The 21,860-nt window shown below is 48.2% G+C and overlaps 1 protein-coding gene and 1 pseudogene across 3 annotated transcripts in view; both read right to left on the bottom strand.

The window, feature by feature from the left end:
- The window catches only part of LOC107514024 (selection and upkeep of intraepithelial T-cells protein 1), a 214,937-nt gene that overhangs the window by 160,129 nt on the left and 32,948 nt on the right, over window positions 1-21,860 (bottom strand). Inside the window, exon 1 of one of the 3 annotated variants that reach the window (XR_004954918.1) lies at window positions 1,378-4,050. The exons of the other annotated variants lie outside the window; for them this stretch is intronic. The gene's annotated coding sequence lies outside the window, so the exon portion shown is untranslated. Of the gene's footprint in view, window positions 1-1,377; window positions 4,051-21,860 lie in introns of those variants that run through there. 3 annotated transcript variants of the gene reach the window in all.
- LOC118611389 lies at window positions 11,955-12,565 on the bottom strand (annotated as a pseudogene).

Below are 21,860 nucleotides of genomic sequence, written 5' to 3'. Positions count from 1 at the left end.
TTGGAGGTCTCTATACCACAGTCAGCCCAGTCCCATTCACCCAGCCCAAGACTGGGGACTGCTGCAGAGCAGTTACAACACATGTAGCTAATGGCAATGCTGCTCTGATCTTGCCCTTCTGAGCCACCTCCACATCTTTGGCAGAGTTATGAGTCTAACAATTCTAATCATGTCACTCAATAACTCCCCATCGCCAGCAAGAGAAATACTGGAGCATCTTCACATAAAGCCCACAGGGGCCCTCCAGATCCAGGCCCTGCTCACCTCCCCAACTTTATCTCCCTCCTTTACTCCCATGACCACCCATGCACCTTCATTCAGCCACTTATTCATTGATCAAATACATGTTAAAGGCCTTCTTTGTGCTAAGCTCTTTCCTGGGTGCTAAGAATCATTCCTAAAATGATTCTAACACCCAATTAATGTGTATAGAGGGTGGGGGTGGGGGGTCCTGTATCACCAGCAATTCTCCATTAGCAAATGTGTGTCCTAAAATTCAACTCCATTCTGACACTATTTACCTAGAGATAGCATCAGATTCCACAGGTTAAGGACTCAGTCCCAAAAGACTGCCCTCTGTTTCAGACATCAATCACAAGCCCAAGTTGTTACCTATTCTTCTGACCCAATGGCTATAAATCAGACATTCTCATAACCCTCTCCTTAGGTTCAATTAATTTGCTATAGTGGCTCAGAAAACTCAGAAAACCTGTTTTCTCACTAGATTACCAGTTTATAAGAAAAGATATCACTCAACAGCCAGATGAAGAGATGCATAGGGCCAGGTAGAGGAAAAGGCCACAAAGCTTCCATACTCTTTCCTGGTGTGCCGCTCTCCCAGAACCTCCTTGTGTTCTCCAACTTTGCCCTTTTGAGTTTTTATGGAGGCTTCATGATATAGAGATGAGTGACTGAATCATGGGCTATTGGTGATGATTCAACTTTCAGCCTCTCTCCTTTCCTGGGAAATCAGAAGTTGGATTAAAAGTTCCAAACCTCTATTCTTGGTGGATTCCCCTGTCAATCAGCCCCCATCCTTTAGTGTTTTCCAAAAGTCACCTCATTAACATAAACACGGTTGTGGTGGAAAGGAGCTTGTTATGAATAACGAGACATCCGTTTCACCCTTATGTCTCTGAAGTGATTTCGGGAACTGAGAACAAAACGACCAAACATTATAACCAAAGATGTTTCCATTGCTCTTATTATCTAGGAAATTCCAAGAGCCACGAACTGTGGACAAAGACCAAATACATATGAGAAATATATTTTGGTCATACGAATGACCAAATACATATCACTTATATATCATAATATTGCATTCCCATTCTTCAATATCGCCATGCTGCCTGGGCCTCCCCTCCCAGCCTCTCCTACCTCATGTACTTCTGTTCATCCTCCAGGATCCAGAGCTGTAGCCTCAATGCCCACCCTGCTCTGGGCTCCCACAGCCTCTCATCATGGCCTGTTTGGATGTTCCCTCTTTTAGACTGACGTTCCTCGGGGAAAAGTGTTGAGTTTGAGTCAGTTCTGTGGCTCTCACTGCAAAATAACCGGTCACCCTTCCCAGCGTCTACATTCCTGGGCCTACATTTTCCATTATTTCATCACCCGTGCCATTGCCCGCCCACCTGTTGTTAGACCTTAGGACACCTGTATATGAATCAGAAAAAGGTGACTCTTCCTCTGGTTGGATGCAACCCCATTCTAGGGTGTACATCTTGTGAGCAGAGCACTGGCTGAACTTCAGCCTCAACTTGCCCCTTAGTCAGGTACTTTTGTGCACGACACATTCGTATAGTCAAACGCACCATTTCCAACTCCCACCAAGATGCCCAGCCAGTTATATGTGAGAAAAAATACCTTCAACTCTCAGTCATGCTAGCTGGCATCAGGAGCTAATGGGCCTCCTATCTGCAGACTGTTTGCTCCTTCTAAAAGGAAATAGGTGTGGGAAAATTATGAAACATTCGTGGAAATTGTGGATGTTCTGCACACCAGTGGGAAGGCATGGAGGACAGGGGTCTTCCCAGCCAGCTGCGGGTGCCGTCACTTCAGTGGATGCTTCACGGCGAGGCCGGGGCCAGTGTCCTACCTAAAGGAATTTCAGCCATCGCACTTCCTCTATTGAGCCTCTTTAGTCTTTGCGTCCTTAACTTCTGAGATCCAGCCTCAAAGGTTTCTTACCAACCTTCTACACATTTGTACACACCAATATGTATGCACACACACACACATACACACACTCAATCCTGTAGCACTTCACTGAAATGGGCTCTGGGAGTTGAGCTGCAAAGAAGCTGACCTGTCAGAAAGAACATGGTTCTAGACAAAGTTAAAAGACAGGGGAGGGTGACAGAAGTCCCGCTGAATCCTGCGATCATCAGGTACACCTGATGTTTGCTCTGGGACTTTAGATGGTAGGGCTTGGTCAGACCAAAGCAGCCCACCAGTGACATGGTGGAAAGCCTTGTTCTGAGAGGAATCGGCTTTGAGAAGAGCAGACACTGCATAAGCCTAATATTCCCATCTCTCCCAGTCTCTCAGGGCTGTCGTGAGAGGAGTAAGCAAATGCACTCTGGTAGCTCAGAAAGATTCAAGCCCAGTAGGGGCTGATGAAAGGGGCGGATCTGTACTGAGTATTAACATTCCAGGAGGTGACCTTCAGAAGAAGTAGACTCGCAGTGTTGGGTTGAAGACCTGAAGATGTGAACATCATTTGTTTCATAGTCCAGAGGTCTGTGACTTATTATTTGGAATCAAATTATTATTTGATTCCATTACTATATGATCTTAACACTCGGTGACTCAAAAAATGCTAAGATTTTATTATTCCCTAACTAACTCTAGACCCTGAGAAACTTAGAATTATAAGATTTTCTGTAAAACACAATCATATGTATGGATTACTTTTAAAGATATGTGATTAACATGCTTTGTAGCAGCTACTCTTTTAGGCACTTAACAATATTATCTTATTTAATAGTACCTAACTTACAAGTTCATTGTTATTATTATCCCTATTTTTCAGTTGAGGAAACTGAGGCACAGAGAGGTTCAGTGACTTATCTAAGATCACACGAGTAGTATATAGTGATCTTATAACCAAAACCTAGAGTTGATATTCTTAGCCATTGTCCTAAGCTGCTTCCATGTGTTATAAAAGGAATATATCCAGGAGAGTGGTTGTGCACTGGTCCAGCCCAGAGCTGAGTTTTGGGTCCTACTGGATTCCTGCTCTGCCCAACTCTACCAGCTCATCTGAGGCCCAGCCCTTGGGCAAGGGGAGCTGTGCCTCTTCCTTTACCTCCCCACCTTTCTGGGGAGTGTTCCCTCCACCATCTCAGGTCCTGAATTCTCTGGGCACAGCCAGCCACGTTCTTCAGGCTAGGGTCCAAGTTTATTTAAGAAGAGGAAAATGTTATTATGGAAATTACAACAGCATTAAGAAACAGAGCATCGCTGTATCAGTCCAGGACCACAAGAATGCTCATCAACTTAATAGCTTCCTGTTGCAACCTTTCAAGCTATGCCTGAAGCTGGCAGGCATCGGGGTACAGGAGTGAGTCCAAGCAGCTGGGTGACACTGCCCCCTACCCCCTGCCCTCAGGATGAGTAATGCAGCCCATGGAGCTGACCACAGGGAACCTCTCCCTGCGTCTTCATGCCCTGCAACCCTGAATGAGACAACAGTTCAGGTTTCCCATTCTCCAAAGTGGAGCTGTGGGGGAAGGGGTGGTGGTGGTGGTGGTGGTGGTGGTGGTGGTGGTGGTGGTGTGTGTGTGTGTCTGCACATGTCTCCATTGGTGTGCAGGGAGGAGAAGGCCCCTCCTCCCGCCCACCCCATGCCACACCCTCAGCCTAACTCAAGTACAAACTTGGCTGCCGGTTCTCAGACCTTCTCCCCAGACCTAATGTGGAGGGTCTGAATCTAAGTTCCTGATAAGGAGAGGGCTTTAAGAAGGCAACTGCTTTCTTTACCTCTTAGGGCTAAGGAGGGAGAAAGCCAGGCCTTAACACTCACTCTCTCTCTTTCTCTGTCTCTCTCTCTGTCTCTCTCTGTCTCTCTCTGTCTCTCTCTCTCTCTCTCTCTTTCTCTTCCTCTCTCCCTCCCTCTCTCTCTCTCCTCCTCTCTTGGAAGAAGAAAGGAAAACCATTAAAGTGAAATTCTTGGGGCTGGGAGCAGCCAGGAGTCTGGCACGTGTCTCCTCCTGGGTAATTATCTGGCAGTTAGCACCCCTCTTCCCAGCACTTGTAATTAGCAGGGAAATTAAGATGCTGTCATCCTACCTCCCAGCCTCTCTCTGCTACACCCAGAGGTGTGGGGAGAGGTCCAGAGAACGGGGGAGGGGATCAGTGCATCAGGAAGAATGGAGACTAGACATCCGGAAGGGCTTTCAGCCGAGAAGGGACATTTGACAGGGAAGCAGCGGAGGGTCCTCTGGGGAGCACTTTCACGCCTCCAGCCACAGTCGTTTCTCCTCTCTCTGAATTCTTGGAGCATGTGCAGGCTGGACCACACGGGATGATATCCTGGCTTTGATGAAACGGCTGTGTTCCCATGGGGTCTTATTGAGTTCATCGAAATTGTCACAGAGGCCTTTTGGGACCCTGAAGACAGAGATGAGTCAGATCCGCCCAGAACTGCAGGTACTTCCCAGGGAAAACATAAGGCATTTGGTGCGTATAAAACGTAATACAAGGTTGAAAGTGATAACAGTTGAGGGAGGCAGGACCAGCTACATGATTGGAGGGGCTTAGTGAAAAATGAAAATTATTAAAATTATGAACAATTTCAAGACAGTAACAGCATAAGGTTAAACGAACGGTGGGACCTTTCAAAGTGTGAGGCCCCGAGTGACTGACTGTGCAGAATGCAGGCCCATGGAGCCAGCCGGGGAGGGAGGACAGGTGGGTCTTGCCAGTTAAGTAAGGATTCTTGGAGGAAGCAGCACTTGAATTGGGCTGATTCAAGAGGTCAGTATTGCTTAACAGGTAGTTTTCATTGCCTATCTGTCAGGACCCTACTCTGTGCCCCCTCCTCCAGGAAGACTTCTCTGCTGACCCCAGGCTGAGTTAGGACCCTCTGGACTCTCACAGCCCTAGTCCCCCTACCTCAACCCTATGTTTCTCTGGAACACCTGTTACACTCCATTACAGATACCTATTTATGAAGCTGCCTCTCCCACTGGCCAACGTCTATGTTTTATTCCTGTCTGCATGTCTTAGAGCCCTGTGACAGGCCTGGACAAGGTAGGTGCTCGACAGTGGTTGATTGACTGAAGAATGAACATCTCCAGAGGGAGCAGCTTGGGCAAAGGCCTCCTGATACAATTGGGATTTTATCAGGACAGGGTGCTCTGTAAGAAGGTTTTGGCTTTTCCAGATCCATCTGACAGTTCTGTAGGGGATAGCCTGGGGTGGATCATAAGGGATGATGGGGAAGGAGCAGTCAGCCTGGCAGTCAGAAAGTTGTAACTGTGATCCAGCAAAAGGTTAGGGTGTGCTGGACTACATGGCAGTCATGGGAATGAAAAAGAGGGAGAGCTGGGTGTGAGCCTCACCCCCACCCCCCCCCCCCGGTGGCAGCAACACTGGGTCACCAGCCAGCTATTCCAATTATTCATAGAAATCAATCTCATTCCATGGAGGCTCAGATAAAACTCATGCGCAGTAATGGACGGGGAGCTTAACAAGGAGATAAGAGGCTGCCCAGAGTGCCCAGGGTGATCAGGTGGGGCTTTGCAGGAGGGGAAGGCGCGGCAGGAGGGGAAGGCGCGGCAGAGGTTATCAAAACATCCCTCAAATAACAAGGGCCCGGCTGATCTGCCCAGCGTGACTGCGAAGAGACGCACATGCTCATTGCCAGGCCTGGGAACACCAAACCTAGGAGTCCTTGGTCAGAGCAGGGTAAACAGGTTCAGACTTGCTTCCATGAGACTTATATTGGAGTTTTGGTGCCTTCTGTTGAGGGGTGGGGGGGGGGGGTGAGGGGCGAGGGCACAGAGCAGATGGGGTGCCCTGTGAGGCACCTTTGCACTCGGACTTTGTGGGTTCCTGAGTCCATAAATCATCACAGTGGCATTTTGTCCGTAGGATCATGGAAAAGAAGATCTGTTCTCCAACACTGGGTAGGTGGTGTGGGAGTCGGAGGTATATTGCCTATTCATTCTCAGCTGGGCCAGAAAGGCTGCGTCCCCATCAGCCTCAAATCTCTCCACACATGCTGGAAAGGGACCCGCTGTGCATTCCTCTTCCTGAGACGTGAGAGAGAATGTGGGTGTCAGAGGGTTCTCCCCAGGGGCTAGAAAGAGAGCCAGAGATACTGGGGCTTCCCAGAAGCAGGGAGGGACCAGGAGGGGGAGGCTGAGATGCCCAGATTGGGAATGAGAAGGAGAATTAGAGAATAACACTGACCATAAATAACTAATTCTTACACAGCACTTGCCACTGTCCAGGCACTGTCCTAGGTGCTTTATCTGAATGAACCCATATCCTCTTCTAATAAAAGAGGAAACCCAGACCCTGGGTGGAGTAAACGTTCCCAAAGTCGCACAGCTAAAGAGAGAAGCTGGCATTTGAACCCTGGCAATCTGGCCCCATTTTACCACTACATTGAAAGGATTGCCTATCTGTCAAGGGCTTGCTGTGTACCAGGCGCCAACTTCGTTTGGCCCCAGAAGGGATTATCACTCTCATTTTACAGAGGAAGAAGTTAGGACTCAAAGAAGAGCCTTGCCCACAATCCCATTTCAGGAAGGAGTTAGAGCTAGGTGTGAACCCGTACCCGTCTCCGGTCTTGCGCACTTTCTCTTCTGGACAGGGGCTGTGCTGGATAGACTCATAGAAAGCAGATGGTGGGACATCTCTGGGGCGAGGGCAGAACCTGAGGGGCCCGTCCCTCCCACCCTCAGCTTCCTCACAGCTGCTGGTGGAGGCAGCCGGAGGTTGGCCCGAGAGGCCCCATCTGCCGACACTCAGGGCTGGGAAGAGATAGCACTTTTTATCTCTGTGAGAGTTCAGGAGTTTATTCCTGCCTGGGGCAGTGGGGAGCCTGGTGCCCGTTCTTGGAGGGTGTCCCGTGACAGGACAGATGAGAGGGCACTTCCTCCCCTTTCCCTCCAACACCACCCCCCCCCAACACACACACCCCCACCATCACCAGAGGACAGCAGGAAGTATCTTGGAGGGAGCTCTCAACACGGGCACTGGCTCTGGGGGCAAGTACTGCCTCAGGGCACAGGGCTGGGTGCCCAGCAGTCAGGGGGTGTGTTGGTGGCAGCTCTGGAGCCAGGCACCCTGACCGCAATGTGCATGCGGCCTACCACCTTCTGACTGTGTGACCTTAGACATGGCGCTTCCCCCTCTGAGCTTCGGTTTCCTCCTGTGAACAGCTGAATGATCACGCCCATCTTGGAGAGTTGTTGCCAGGGTTAAAACAGGAAAGAACATGTGTTTCAGTCACCTGGCTCACAGCCTGGCCTATAGCTGGGGCTCTAAATTGACCCTTCCTTTTCCATCTGTACCACATGAAGCAAAGTCCACTTCGGTGCCCAAAGACCGTGAATGAGCTCATACCCTCCTCAGAACTTGGCGCTCCGCACGACCCGGAGAGTGCGAGATGCACCCCCGTATTCAGGGCCTCCGGGGTTCCGGTGGCTACCTGTCTCCAGGCCTTATTTCCTGCCTCCACTGCCCCAGGTGACTCATTCTCCCTGAACAAAGCAGGCCTTATCTTCATCCCCCTGCACATCCTTCAAGGCCCAAATCATCTACTGCCTCCTCTCTGAAGCCGCCCCCAGACCCCTGGGGGAGAATGAGTCACTCACTCCACTGTGCTCCCACAGCTCTGAGCTCATTCTGCTTTGCTTTACAGGTAGGGATTCGTGCATCTGCCTCCTAGGCAGACCCCGAGCTCCTGCAGGGTAGCAGCAGGATCTCCATCTTCTTATAAAAAGCCTGGCACAAACTCTGTGCTCAGTAGATGATGTTTAATTGATTAATTAACTAATCAAACAGAATATCCTAGAATCAGAGCATCTCAGAGCCAGCAGAGCCTTAAAGATACCTAGTCCAAATGCCTCATTTTCTAGATAAAGAGGCCTGGGAGTGGGGGAGGGTTGGGCTGGGGTGAGAAGGACAGACCCAAAGTCACACACCGAGATAACAGCAGAGGAGCACTAGAATGCAGTTCTCCATGGCACAATGAAGTCAGGGATGTTGGTTCCGATTCACAGTTGGGCGGACAGGGGCTAATCAGTGGCTCTGCACTGCCCTCTGGATAAAGTTCAAATCTGTTATTCTGGTTCCCAAAGCCCTTTTGTGATGTGGTTGCAGCCAGCTTGCCCATCCTCACCTCCAGATAGTCCACACACTCAGGTTACATGGCACTCCTCCAGGGCCTGGAATGCATCCTTCCAGGCTTCCCCTGCTGTTCCCTCTGCCTAGTCCAAATGCCTCATTTGGGAATCCCCACCCTTTTGCATAGGACACGCACCTCGCGGTTGTCTTGCAAAATCTTATAATCCTTTAGGTGTAAACTTAGATGTCATTTCCCCTGAAAAAGCTGCTTGTTCCCTCTTATCCCCTCTTTTTTAGCCTCCTGCATCCCATCTGTTTACGTATCTTTATGTCAGAGACTATGCATCTTGTACCCTTAGTGCCCAGCCCAAAAAACACACACATATATGTATATGTGTATACACACACACACACACACACACATATATATATATGAATGAATGAAGTATAAAAATTGGTATTTCAGACCACAGGAAGAGACATTATTGATCCCAAATTAGCTTCAGGATCTCTGCATGGGGAACGGCACTGAGCTGAGGTGAAATAATAACCAGTTTAATGACCTGAACCTCTCTTCTTTTTCTCCTCCTCCTCCTCCTCTTCCTCCTTCATCCTTCTCCTCCTTCTCCTCCTCCATCTCCTCCTTCTTTTTGTGATCCAGTGACCTTTGTTATTTCTGGCAAACTTTTGAACCACTGAGGAAGAATTTAGGAGAAAGAAAACCCTTGGAAAAAATCAGTCAGCCCCACAGCCCTAGAGAGACTTCACAGCCCAGGCGTCCTGTCCTCTTGCTGGCCTGGTGGCCAGTGGGGCCAGTTCTGTAATGTGGAAGGAACTGTGTACGCAAAGGCTTGAAGGCTGGAGGGAGTGTGGCTTTTTGGGCAACAGTAAAGAGAGGAAGAGATGAGACCAAAAAGTGAGCAAGAGTTTATGGTAAAAAACTAAAACACCAGGCTAAGAATCTCAAATGTTACTGCTAATTTGATCTCTTTGCCAAACACATGTCAAGGCACTCCTCCCTCCCACCTCAGAGAGCTTACAGTCTGAGGGGAAGAGAGGGGAAGAGAAAGTAAGAATCTACTCAGAATCTAGTATGAAAAGGGATGTGATACCAGGGAACACAGAGGGGCCCCTCACCCAGCCTGCCTGAAAAGGCTCTCATGGGGAAGTGGTTACCGAGCTGCAGTTTGGACAACAAACAGGACTTGTTTTTCTTTCTTTCTTTCTTTCTCTCTCTTTCTCTCTCTCTTTCTTTCCTTCTTTTCTTTCTTTCCTTCTTTTCTTTCTTTCTTTCTTTCTTTCTTTCTTTCTTTCTTTCTTTCTTTCTTTCTTTCTCTCTCTCTCTCTCTCTTTTTCTCTCTCTCTCTTTATTTTTTTTCTTTTGTCCTTTCATTTTTTCATTCAATTAATAAATAAATCATTACTAAACACCTATTGTATGTCAACCACTTTGCTAGGCAGGGTTATATGAGGTGAACCAACAAGGTGTGACCACTGCTTACAATGGAGAATACGATCTACTGGAGAAAAACATTTTAGAAAATGATCGCACCATATATATATACAAACACACACACACAAAAACCCCACAAACCTGCTAAGGTCTCCAAAAAAAGAAATATTTAGTACCCGGAGAAAACAACAGAACTGCGATCTTCAGATGAAAAGGAGTTAGTCCAGCAGAGAATGAGAAGCAAAGCACCCAGGAAGAAGGAACAGTGCATAGCAAGGCTCGGGAGAGGAAAGAACTGTCACATGTCCAAGAAAACAACAAACAAACAGAGGAATAGAAGGCCAGGGCAGCCGGCAGGCAGTGAGCATGAGGGAGATTAGTCCAAGATGAGTCTGGAGAAGGCATTGGTCAGGTTTCAATCAGAGAAACGGAATGGCGAGGAGTAATAATAAGGGATTTATTACAGGGATCTGACTTCCTGCAGTCGTGAAAAGTGGTTTAACAGTTTACTGGATGCTGTTGTCCTCGTATCTAATGCTGAGGCCTGAAATCGCCAGGGCAGATAGCCGAAGAGGAAAGATGTAAAGATGTACAGATTGTATTCTGAAGGTCTCAGTCCTCCAGAGCTCCTCCCTGAGTTATGCTGGTGGCTGCAGGAGAAATGAGGCCCTTCACCATGGAGCTAACATGCCCCTGGGCCAGGAGAAAAGGAAAGCAAAGAACAGTATGGCAGGAGAAGGAGGAACGGCAGGCCGGCCGCTGCCCCGTGCCAACACAGTGACTACACCGGTGGTGGTTGGGAGATGGGAGTTTGACAGGAGGCCAAGAGTTCAGTTTTAGAAAGATTGACTCTGAGGTGCCAGTGAGGCATCCAGGCCGGGGTTATCAGGTAGGATTTATGGTCTGAAACTCGAGAGGGTATTCAGACTGTGAGATATATTTGAGAATAAATAGCATAAAGGTGGTATCTGTGGAAGTGAATGAAGTCCACTGAGGAACTGAGAGAGAAGAGAGAAACCCTGAAATTGCCAAAAGTTTTAAGGCATGATCCAATATTCATTTTAGAAAGATCTTTCTGACTGCAGTGTAGACAACCATTTGGAGGGTGATTCCAGTGGTAAAGAGACCAGATCTTGGTGACTAACTACAACCTTTAGATAACTAAAACATCAAGTGTTACTGCTGTATTGACTAAGTGAGGCAAAATAATTTAGCTTCTAAGGACCCAGATGTTTAATTGCCTATCATGACATGAAGGGTAGTGGGTAGATAAGACCCATTTACAAAGTCAACAAATGAAACCCATGTGATCCCATACTATTTACTAATTGTTACTATTATAATGTATGTATTAAATTTAATTGCTTAAAATACATTGTAGATTTGGAAAACAATCACTGAGAATTCAAGGTTCATGGAAAACAAGGTCCTATTGATTTTACCTCCCTAAAACCTCACAAATCCATCCGTTTATCTCCATTCCTATTTCTACCACCGCAGGCCATCCATCGTCATCCCTCACTGGTTCACTGAGTTATTCTTCCACCTTGTTTCCAGGCTCTGCCCCTCCAGTCCGTCTTCCGTATGGCATCACCACCATCTTCTCTAAGTACAAATCTGATCATGTCACGCCAGCTAAAATCCTTCACTGGCTCCCACTTCCTCTAGAATAATACTCAGCCTCCTCCACATGGCTCCATACCTTGCCTGATTCTGGCCTTGCTCTCTCCGGCCTTAGTTCCATTGCATGCCCCACACTCCCCCGCCCAACCCCTCCTACCTCTTGCTCTTCAGCTGCCATTCACACCCAAGAAACAGCCGCTGCAAGGCTCAGATGAGTCTCGCCCTTTGCCTTTAGCAGGCATTGCTCCTCCTCCTTAGAACATGCCCTTCCTCCCTTACATTCCCTTGGTCTAGCAAATTTCTTCTTAGACTTCAGAATCCTTGTCTGGCCCTACCACATCTGGGCATCAGCCCCCTCATCCCCAACATGTTCCCATAGTCCTTGTGGGTTCCTCTTAGATGATGTATCACCCTGTACTAAAATGTTTGTTTCTTCATCCTTAGATAATGCAGGGAATCCCTTCTTTCTGTCCTTTTTTTCCCGTCCTTCCTTTTTTCCTTTTCCTTGATTTCCAAAGGCTTTATTAATAAATATGTTTCGGGAAAGAAAGGTTGATCCAATAGGATCCTATTGATCCTATTTCAAGTCTGTGGAATAAAATGCTGTGTCCAGGGACACATTAAATGATGCCAACGGGAAATGCTGCTTGGTGCCCTTGCTTTCATAGATCCAGTCAAAAGCACAAGACTTGTAGTGACCAAGTCTTCAGGCTTAAAGCATAGGCTGATTTCTCTTTCAGCATTTTTTTTTACTGAATCACCACCGTGAATGATGGTCCTGCCAACGTGAAAGCAGAAGTCCCCTCAAAGGGTGCCCGGCTTAGATTCTGCTGGATTGGTGTCCCCAGGCTTCGCTGGCTCTGTCTTCACCACATTCGGCCCCTCCCAGATTGTAGCCAGAACCAGCCTTGAGTTCATGTACTTCTCCAGTCCCAGGAAGAATGCAAGGCCTTTCATTTCAACATAGTGCTACTTCGGGTGTTCCTTAGAGGCCTGAAACAACTTCATGGCCACAAAGCAGAATCCCTTCTGCTCAAAACTCTTGATGATCTTGTCCACTGGGCCATGCCACATGCCTTCTGGCTTGACAGTGATGATGCTGTGATACAGATTGGCCACGGGCACAGAAGCTGGAGAGGGTGAGAAGCGGGCATGCCATGGGGCCAGAGTCGGCCATTTCTTTCTTATTCACTGCTACATCTCAGCATCCAGAATAAAACCAAGCATGTAGTAGCTGATAAGAAAAATGTTTACTAATAATTAAAGAGATCTTTAAATGGGAAATTTTTTGGAATATTTGGACCAAACTCGATGAGAGTTGGAGAGAGCCACGCTTTCCCATATCCTCCCATGGAGTCTGCATTGCAAGAGGAAAACAGACAGCAGTGGGCTCCACATCCCATTTTCATCCCAAGAGCAGAGTTTTCCTCTATGACCCTGAGCAGCACAGAGGTGCAGAGAGATGCTCCTCATCCCTCAGCCTTGTCACAGAGGCCACACTGCTCTGTGCTGCGGACACCCTCTGTCTCCCCAGGCTGCCTGGCCAGGCCCACTTCATGCAGGATGTCAAGGGTCTGCTTTACTTTCTCCAGACCAGAGGAGGGTCTGAGCACCCCTTCCCCCTTCTGCTGGAGCCAGATGAAGCTCCAATTAGGCCTGGAGCCAGAGAGATAAGAAAATCCAGTCACTCTCAATTTCCCACAAACTTAACACTCGGGTCCTGTTGCAGAAAAAACAAATCACCTTCCACTCTTGAGATACCAAGAAATCACAGTGTCTTGGAGCTGCAGGCACCTACGAGAGCATGCAGTCTGACTTCCCCATCCTCTGCTCCCCACCCATTGTGCAAATGGAGAAACTGAGGCACAGAGAGTCAGTAAGAGAGCTTGGGCTGTAAACCCATGTCTCCTACTTCCCAGCGTCAAATCTTTTCTAACCCCCAAATTGAGTAACTACCTGAGAATTCACACCCACGCCCCCAAGGATTTTCTTCAATTTCACTCTGCTTTCACACCTCCTATGGCAGGGAGCTCACACCTCTAAGTATCTAAATACTTCTCAGTGTTAGAAAGGGCCTCTCTATGCTGAGTCTGAACTTGAATCACTACCCTCTGGGAACTTGTCTGGGAAATCACAGGGCCTGGGAGGATTCGTGTGGGAAGAATAGTAGAAGATATTGTATCCCTTGGAATTCTCTTGGAAAAAGGAAGGCAGACTGGCAGCTCTCCTCTCTGCAAGAAAATCCATGACTAGGAACAGAAAGGGATTAGTGGGTTCTGCCCAGAGCACATTTCCCCAAAGATGGGGAGCAACCACAGTTCAGGAACATGGAGTTTGGAGGGTTCTATGGGGCAGTTTGTACAAGTTAGCAGAACCTGTGATCCTGCCCCTGTGACATCCTCAAATCTTTGGTAAAGTGACAAAGCATGACCGAATTCCCAGGGAAATTAAACTTTTGTAGAAGGAAAGGGCAGTGTTTCATGAGCGGATTTGATGGTTTGACGTGCATGGAGGAGGTCGGACTCTCATAAGCAGGGACAGGAAGCATGTGCGTTAGGCACCGGGGATACTATTATGAACAAGACAGAGTTGGTATCTTGGATGCTCTGCCCTATATTTTTAGTCAATAGCTCTTCAATGGACGTCCCACACCCCAAAGAGTTTGCAAGTTCCCCAAGGGCTGGAGATTGTACCTGTCTCCTCCCCGTCACACAGGCTTTACACTGAGTCTGTATGCAGTGAGCGGTTTAGGGATTCCCGAATAGTTACAATTCATCAGCCACATTCGTCGATCAGTCATTTAATCAGTTAAACATAGCACTGGCCCCTTTTTTATGTGCTTTCAATCCCTGGAACTGAATAGGCAGACCCAGAAGAGCTCGACATGAAGTCATCAAGTCTATCCTTCTGCCTCCAGACCAAGCAAAAACCTAAGCTAGGTCAAGAGGAGGAGCTAGTACAGAGTAAGAACAAGAGTCTGGGAGGTGAGAGACCTAGAGTTGAGCTTCATTCTCCCACCAGCCTATCAGGTGGTTAGTAAGAATGGTGATGTCTGTTGTTAGCAATTTGTGATTTAGGCAGGGCAGATTCTATTATTCCCACTTTACAGAGGAGGACACTGAGGCTTAGAGAAGTCGAGTGGCTTGCCCAAGGTCACAGAGTTGTTGAGTGGCGGTGCCAGGGCCCAAGGCCAGGTCTGTCTGGTCCTGGCAGCCTCCTTCTCCCTCTGTAGTACAGTGCCCCTGGAGCACATACTCCAGATGCTGCTGCGTTGCCTCCAACTGACAGGAGCGCCAGAGCTGAGCTGATTCATAAACTGATGGCTCCAGCCCCGCTTCATCCCTGCCTGATGAATCTGCCAGCTCTTCCATCCATAGCACCACTGGCCAATGACCAAGGAAAGGACAAGAAAATAAGATGAAAGTTGGGGGTAGGCAAAGGAGACAGAGCAGAGGCAAAAGGGAAGGTCTCAGAGCATCCATCACCAGGGCCAGGTCCCCCTGGGATCTCAGCCGCTGTCTGATCTGCCTATGAACCAAGTTCCCAACCAAAAGTCAGCCTGCCTGACAACCTGTCAGTCACTCCCCCGGGTGAGCTCCTTCCCAGGCTCCCACGGCCTTGGGCCTGCTGGGACCCTAACAAATGCGCCAAGCATAGCTGGGCTCTGACAGGGGAAGAGAAGCAGCCACTCGGACGCCAACGACAGACCCACGTCTGAGGAATTGACCAGATCTGCCTTCTGCTTTTTGGGCCAATTCTCTGAGCCTTTTGTCCCAATCCTAAATTCCTTAAGCTCCTTTGCAAAGCCTTTTGGGTTTTCCTGGGTTTATGAAGTGCAGCTTCTTATCAGGCATGTCTCCCTTCCCCGGCCCTTACCCTCACCTTAGCGTGAGTCAGGAGCTCATGTACTCACAGTCTCGGTCGGCCTGTGAGTGTATGGTCACCACGCATCCTTCCCTGTCACACTTTGCTAGCCCCAGAGCACCTGAGACCAGGAAAGACTGACAGTGAGAGGGACCTGGGCCAGCAGGGTGGGGTCATACTGCTGAAGTGGAATCCAGAGAGAAAGATGACCATTTCAATAACAGACTCTGCCCAGTTGGAGTGGGGGGACTGTCGTGACATACTCCTGGACTGGTTCCATCTCCACAAATGTTTACTGAGGCCTGCTCTGTGCCGGACCTACGCTGGGCCCCTCGTCACAGAGAGGGATCAGATATAGTCCATCTCCTGAAAGGTTTCTAGATGAGTGGGAACAGCAGCTCAGTAAACAAATAATTAAAAACCTGGCCATGAGTCCTCGGAGAAGGGCTCAGGGCACTCGGGGTAGGAAGAAAGCCTAAAGAAGAGGCTAATTAGTTTTGTGGAAAGAGCTCAGACCCTGAACTCAGGCAGACTTAAATACAGATGACATCACTACTTCCCTAAGTCCTGGAGACTTATCTGTAAAGTAGGGTGATAATACCACCCATCTCACAGCATCGTTCCAAGGATTAGACAGGAAAGCTTTTAGTACAATGCCTTATGGAAGATCTAGTGAAAGTCTGGATGGCTCCTTGGAAGAGACAGTGCTTAGAAGATGAAGGGAAGCTGCCCAACTTCTCAGGCAGCTGGAGGGCATCTGGTCACTCCGGATTATTAGCCGAGGAGACTTGAGAATCAGTCCAGTCAACACCTTTTCTGAGCAGTTGGCTGTGTTCCCAGTTCTGATAGCATTGCTCTTGTCTGTCTGTCTGTCTCTGTCATAACACTGGAAGTCGTTCGGTGCTAGGGCCCACCTCATTCACCATGGCATGCCTGCAACCAATGGCACTCAGCGAATATATATATAAAAAGGTAGGCACATACATATATCAAGATGTATGTATGTATGTATGTATGTATGTATGTATGTATGTATGTATATACGTATGTATACATAATTCTGCAGAGAAAAAACACAGGAGAAAAGGGACATAAAGAGAAGAAACCGAAGGGAACTAACACATTTAGCCCCCACTGTGTGTATAACCAGGCTTAGTTCTCCCAAAAGATAGCTATGTGTTTTATTCTCTCCATTTTACCGATAAGGAAATGAAAGCTCATCGAGGCCCCATGACTTGCTAGAGATCAGGCAGCTGGAAAGCAGCAGCCCCAGAATTCCATGTCCCATTCATGGATTTGCAGGGCCCTTTCATCATTCTGGGCTACTTCCAATTGGCCTGAGGATATTTGGCCAGAGCCTCAGGACCCAGAGGGCAGCCCCTCTCCACCCGTCCTCTACCCCCACCCCAGCTGTGCAAACAGACTCCAGCTGGCAGGTTCCAAGGAGGTCTGCGGGGAGGGTCTGGCAGGTCTGACAGGTCAGAGTAAGCTGGGCTTTCCTGAGAACAGCTCCCACCCCAAGGTGGCCTAGAATACATCTTTCTGCAGGATGAGAGCTTGGCTGTTTGATTCCAGGTGCTATGATCTCAGCCAGCAGGCTGACTCTAAAAATAACTCCGCCCCATCTCCTTGCTCCAAGTGTGACAGAGCTCCTCTCTGGTCGCCTGTGCACTGACTGGACTCAGTGCAAATCCCAGGTCTTTCAGTAGTCCCCAGATGTGGGTGACATCAGAGGTCTTGTGCCTCCTGCTGCACCACCATGCCACTGGGCTCCACGGGACAAGGAGAGGATGCTGGGGAACCTCACTGGCCTACTCCCGCTGCCTGAATGTGTCCTTTCTCTCTATCCTCTCTATGTCTCAGAGTCTTACATTCTACAGAATTAACTTCATCTTCCCCTTTCCTCCCTCCAGGGCCCATGCAAGGCCAGATATGGTTGCCCTAAGGGTCCTGTCACCAGTTCTGCAGCAATCCTAGGTGGGGAGCCACTGCTATAGAAAAGACTTCCCTGCACAGAGTCCTGTGCAGGGTCCCTAATGTCTGATACTCACATCAGGACTGCCCAGCCTGACATTGCAAAGCTTCCTTTGTTAAGTGATTTTATTTCTGAAGGACCAGCCAATCTACTTCTTGGAAGCAATAGGCACAAAGATTAATTTATTCACACTAGACAAACACAGGCTGCTACATATACACCCAGCAGTAGGAGGCATGCACGCTCCCTTCCACCCTTGGCTCTCAGACAAGCTGAAGCAGTTCTGAACGTACCCCCCAGAGAGGTGGGAGCCAGCCTGCCCAAGAGCTGACACCGGCATAAAGGGAAGCATAGCTTTGTTTAGGGATCCCCACCACCCTTTTCCTGAGGCCTCCTGCAAGCTCTGACTTTTGAGATCAGGCCCCTATGAGTTGGGGAAGCAGTGTTTTCAGGGAAAACCTTCCCAGCTAAGGAAAACACACCACATTCCCCTTACGGGTGGAGTGCAGAGAAGCAGCCAGTCCAAGGCAGAATCTGGAATTCACAAAGATTTCATCAACTATTTAATAGACATGTAATGTTCACTGGCTATGTGCTAGACACTTGGGACGGGGGATGGGGTGGCAGAGGAACCAAAGAGTCTGAAGTCAGAAAACACTGACCTTGTCACTTCATTATCCATGTCAAACTAAGATTCAACAAACACTTCTTGCATACCAACTTGTGTTGGCCACATTCACGTGAGTGATTTTATTTAATCCAATTCTCTATACTATGGATGTAAAAACTGGACCCAGAGAATGTGTCATTTGTCTGAGGTGTACAACTACTGCCTCCATTTGCTCCTATGTAAAATGGTTCACAGCGGTACCCACCTCATAAGGTTGTTGTGAGGATATGTGAGTTAATTTATATAAAGTTCATAGAATAGTGCCTGACATGAAATACGTAGTCAAGTTGCTGTTACTCATCGTTTAAATACTTATCCTATCTGTTTATAGCAACAGCAGAAACTGAATACAAATAACTCAAACTTCCCTCTTCTCCCCCTACCATACCAAGCTTCTTTCGCATTTTGTTGGTTTATAAATATCTCCAACAAATAGCTACTAGATGTTAGCTCTGTACAAGGCGCGTTGGGAAGTATGAGCAGCTCTAGGTTTGGTGTTCAAAGCCCCCTATAAACCGGCCTGCTCTCCCGTCCTAGCCTCATCGGCTCTCCTCCCTTAAGCAAAGGCTTTCCTCAGTCATGCTAAATAATAATTACTTCTCTGCTCCTCCCTACTTCTAGGTCTTTGTTCAGATGTAAGACTTTCAATCTTTGTTTCCATGGGCTCTGGAGTTCCAGGGCTTGTACCCAGGGGTCCTTCTGCTGAGATAAATCTTAAGATCCATGTGATATAACAGACATCAGCTGGCTTTCAAGTGAGATCAATGGCACCAACTTCCAGCTCTGCCACTTTGGCTGTGTGACCTTGAATGAGTTATTTAACCTCCCCGAACCCAAGTATTCTTATCTGAAAAGAGTGTGTAGCAAACCTTATAGGTATTGTATTAAATAAAAGACTGTATTGAGAGTATTCTTCCTCTTCAAGTTTTCAATTCACATATCAACTACCATTAAGAGATACAGTTTTCTCAATTTTTAATTCTCTTCCATAATCTTTTCATGAACTTTTATGCTCACTCTATGTTAACCACGCTGAAAGCTAGTTTAAGAAGGCATAAACTTAACACCAACCAAAATATTTAGTCATTTTGAATTCCACCTCGAAGTGGTTCATGACATGTTCAGAGCATCTCATTCATATTCCAGAGGAATGACCTCTGTACCTCACTGAGAATTCTGCTCAATCTTATCTTCAGCATGTAGCCACAACCCTCTCCATCTTTCAAGGCCTGTCTTCAAGTTGGATTACAACTGTGGTCTCATTGTCTGTGTATTGTGAGCTACTTGGGGGCAGAGACTGAGTCTGACTTATCACACAGTCTAAAGAAGCATCCAGTAAGTCCTTGAATGGACCACCATCCATTTGGACCATCCATTCTTCCAGCCATCCAATCATCCACTTATCGAGTGTGAGTTAAGGGCTCCGTCTTGAATAAGGAATTCCCCCTTCAAAGATGACAACGTCTACCCTCTTTGTCCTCTTATATACTATCTTCTCCTGAGATCCTTCCCACCAGGTCTGTCGCTCTCACTAGGATTCTCTGCATTCCAGATTTGATTTCTAGTGCACCTTCTTCAATTTCTATTCAAGTAGAGCCACACACCCTCACACAGGTGGAAGTTGGGGCTGGCACCTCGGAAGGAGCAATATCCTATGGTCCACAGCTGGAGGCCTTTAAGGACATCTGGATGAAACATCAGTTGCTCGCTCTCTCTCTCTCTCTCTCACTCTCTCTCTCTCTCTCAGCCTTTCAAGCCCTAGGGTGCCAAATCTGAGCCTAGACAGATAAGAAAGCTAGATTTTCATGTGCACATTTGGTGTGAGGGGAGGGGAAGCTGGGGGAGGACCAAATCTCACTTAGCCCAGAAAGCTCTTCTTATCTTCAAGTTCTTTGAAGTGGGGTAGTTCTCAGAAACTGGAAGCCAGAGGGGAGACTTTTCTCCATGCCAAGTCCCCATCAGTCCTCAGCTGGAGAGGTCAGACCCAGTCCTGGACTCATTCTGGGTCTCAGATGCTCACAAATCAGTCATTCCCTTTGCAAGCACTTCTGAAACTAGCAAGTGCTGGGCATTCTGTGTTAAAGGCTAAGGAGGCTGAGATGAATCAGCTCCACATGCTAGTTTGCAACCACAAAAGCTCTCAAATTGCTCCTTGACCAAGAAGGGATGCAGACATGGAAACAGAGACTGTGCACTGAGTGCTTACAATCTTAATTCCTGGTCTGAAATTTGGTGCTTGTGTTTGATGCCTAAACACCTTCTACAATGTCCAGGCAACAACAGTGTCTCAAGTCCCTGTTCATACACCTCCCAAGAAGGGGGAAACACATTCCCTCCGTTTCCCCAGCCCAGCAGCCTGTCACAGCACTAGACCCTCTGGCTGGCACACTGTGCTGCCTTCCTTGATGCTGAAACAACCTGTCCCATGTGTTCCTCCCACTAGTCCTACTCTAGGGCTGCCAGAACCATTCCGGCTGCACCTGTCGCAGGACAGCCTTGAAGAAAACTGGAAGCAACATCAGGTTCTCACGATGCTCAGTTCCTAAAGATTGTCTTGGTGCAAAAAGGCCATTCTAGCAGCAGTGAGTGGGAGGCATAAGACAGCTGTGCGCTGGAGCCCGGGAGCCCAGGAACACAGCATGTGAGAGATGATTCACCTGAGCCAGGTAGCAGCCAGGCCGGGACAAATTAGAAGGCCCATGAAAAGGAAGCTCAGTAGAGTAAGCCTGGGTGTTCAGGAAGGAGAAGCTGACTTAGAGACAGGGCCTGCGGGAGTGCCCTAGCTAATGGGGGGAGGCTTAATCCCTCTCTCCTGGGCTAACAGGGGAGATAAAACCAGTGAAAACGAGAAAATGAAAAACAGAAGCAGCTTTTCAGCTCCAAGTCCCCAGCCCCATCTCCATCCCAGACAGATGTGCTCCCTTCCCTCGGCTTCTCCTTCCTAAAATATCTTTTCTCAGGCTGCTAACGTCCGTGCCTTAACAGCTAGAAGACAGCAAGGTGCCTGGCTCATCTCTGTCCCATCCCAGACCCACACATACTGGTGCCTTACTCAGGACCTACACATGGCAAAGTCTCAGTAAATGTGAATGAACAGAACAAAGCACCACACTGGTTTATGCTGGTTATATAGTTGGAACAGAAGCTGTGTGCCTAAAGAATAGGGTTCAGCCAACTTCAGGGCCTGGAGACACAAGTCTCAGCCTTGGCTCTACCATTGACTTAATTTGCTTAAGAGCGACCTTGAGCAGGTCCTAGATGGAGTCAGTTTTTCCATCAAGGAGAACTACATAAGAAAACTCTAAAGCCTACTAAGCCATAAAATGTCGCATGATGGTCCGGGAGGCCCTCTCTACATTTATTTGGCACATCCTCTGTACCCTACTGAGGATACCTGAGAAGACCGCCATCTCCTTTCTCCCAGGGCACCTCCATTCCCCCACCAGACTATTTTTGTGCCCTGGGAACCAAAGGAGGAATGCGTCCAATTGTGAGCTCAGCCAAATCAAGCCAAGCCACCTTTGCTATTTAAAACCTTTCTCTCCACAGCAGTCTGTTGAAACTGGGCAGAGAAGCAAATCCCTACTCATTTAGGAGTCCACTTGGTGGTGGCTTTAAATTCCCAGGGATTAAGAGACCTCAGCACTAGCTTCCCACTGCCCTTTTCTCTAAATTCTCACCCGAGGCTACTTGGCTGATTGGAATGTTCAGCCGAGTTCAGGCCACTCCCTCAGTGACCAGGCCGGATAAGCATCCTCTCTGGAGACACTCCTGGCTATCTCGTTTCTCAGAATTAATCCATGTTGACAAACCCTGGCCCTGGCATTTCCAAGGGGCCTGAGTTCTACAGCACAGAAGGCCCAGATCCTCCAGGGGTCAAGGTAGCTGGGGACAAAGTCAGCCAAGACTGGAGCCAGTTGAGAACGGATGGTGGGGTGTAGTGTTACGAGCTCTCCAGCCCTCGCATGTTAAAG

The sequence above is a fragment of the Rousettus aegyptiacus genome, unplaced genomic scaffold (assembly GCF_014176215.1).
Source record: "Rousettus aegyptiacus isolate mRouAeg1 unplaced genomic scaffold, mRouAeg1.p scaffold_m13_p_1, whole genome shotgun sequence".
Taxonomy (NCBI): domain Eukaryota; kingdom Metazoa; phylum Chordata; class Mammalia; order Chiroptera; family Pteropodidae; genus Rousettus; species Rousettus aegyptiacus.
The sequence above is the reverse complement of the archived record's forward strand: the minus strand, read 5'-3'. Positions and strand labels throughout refer to the sequence as shown.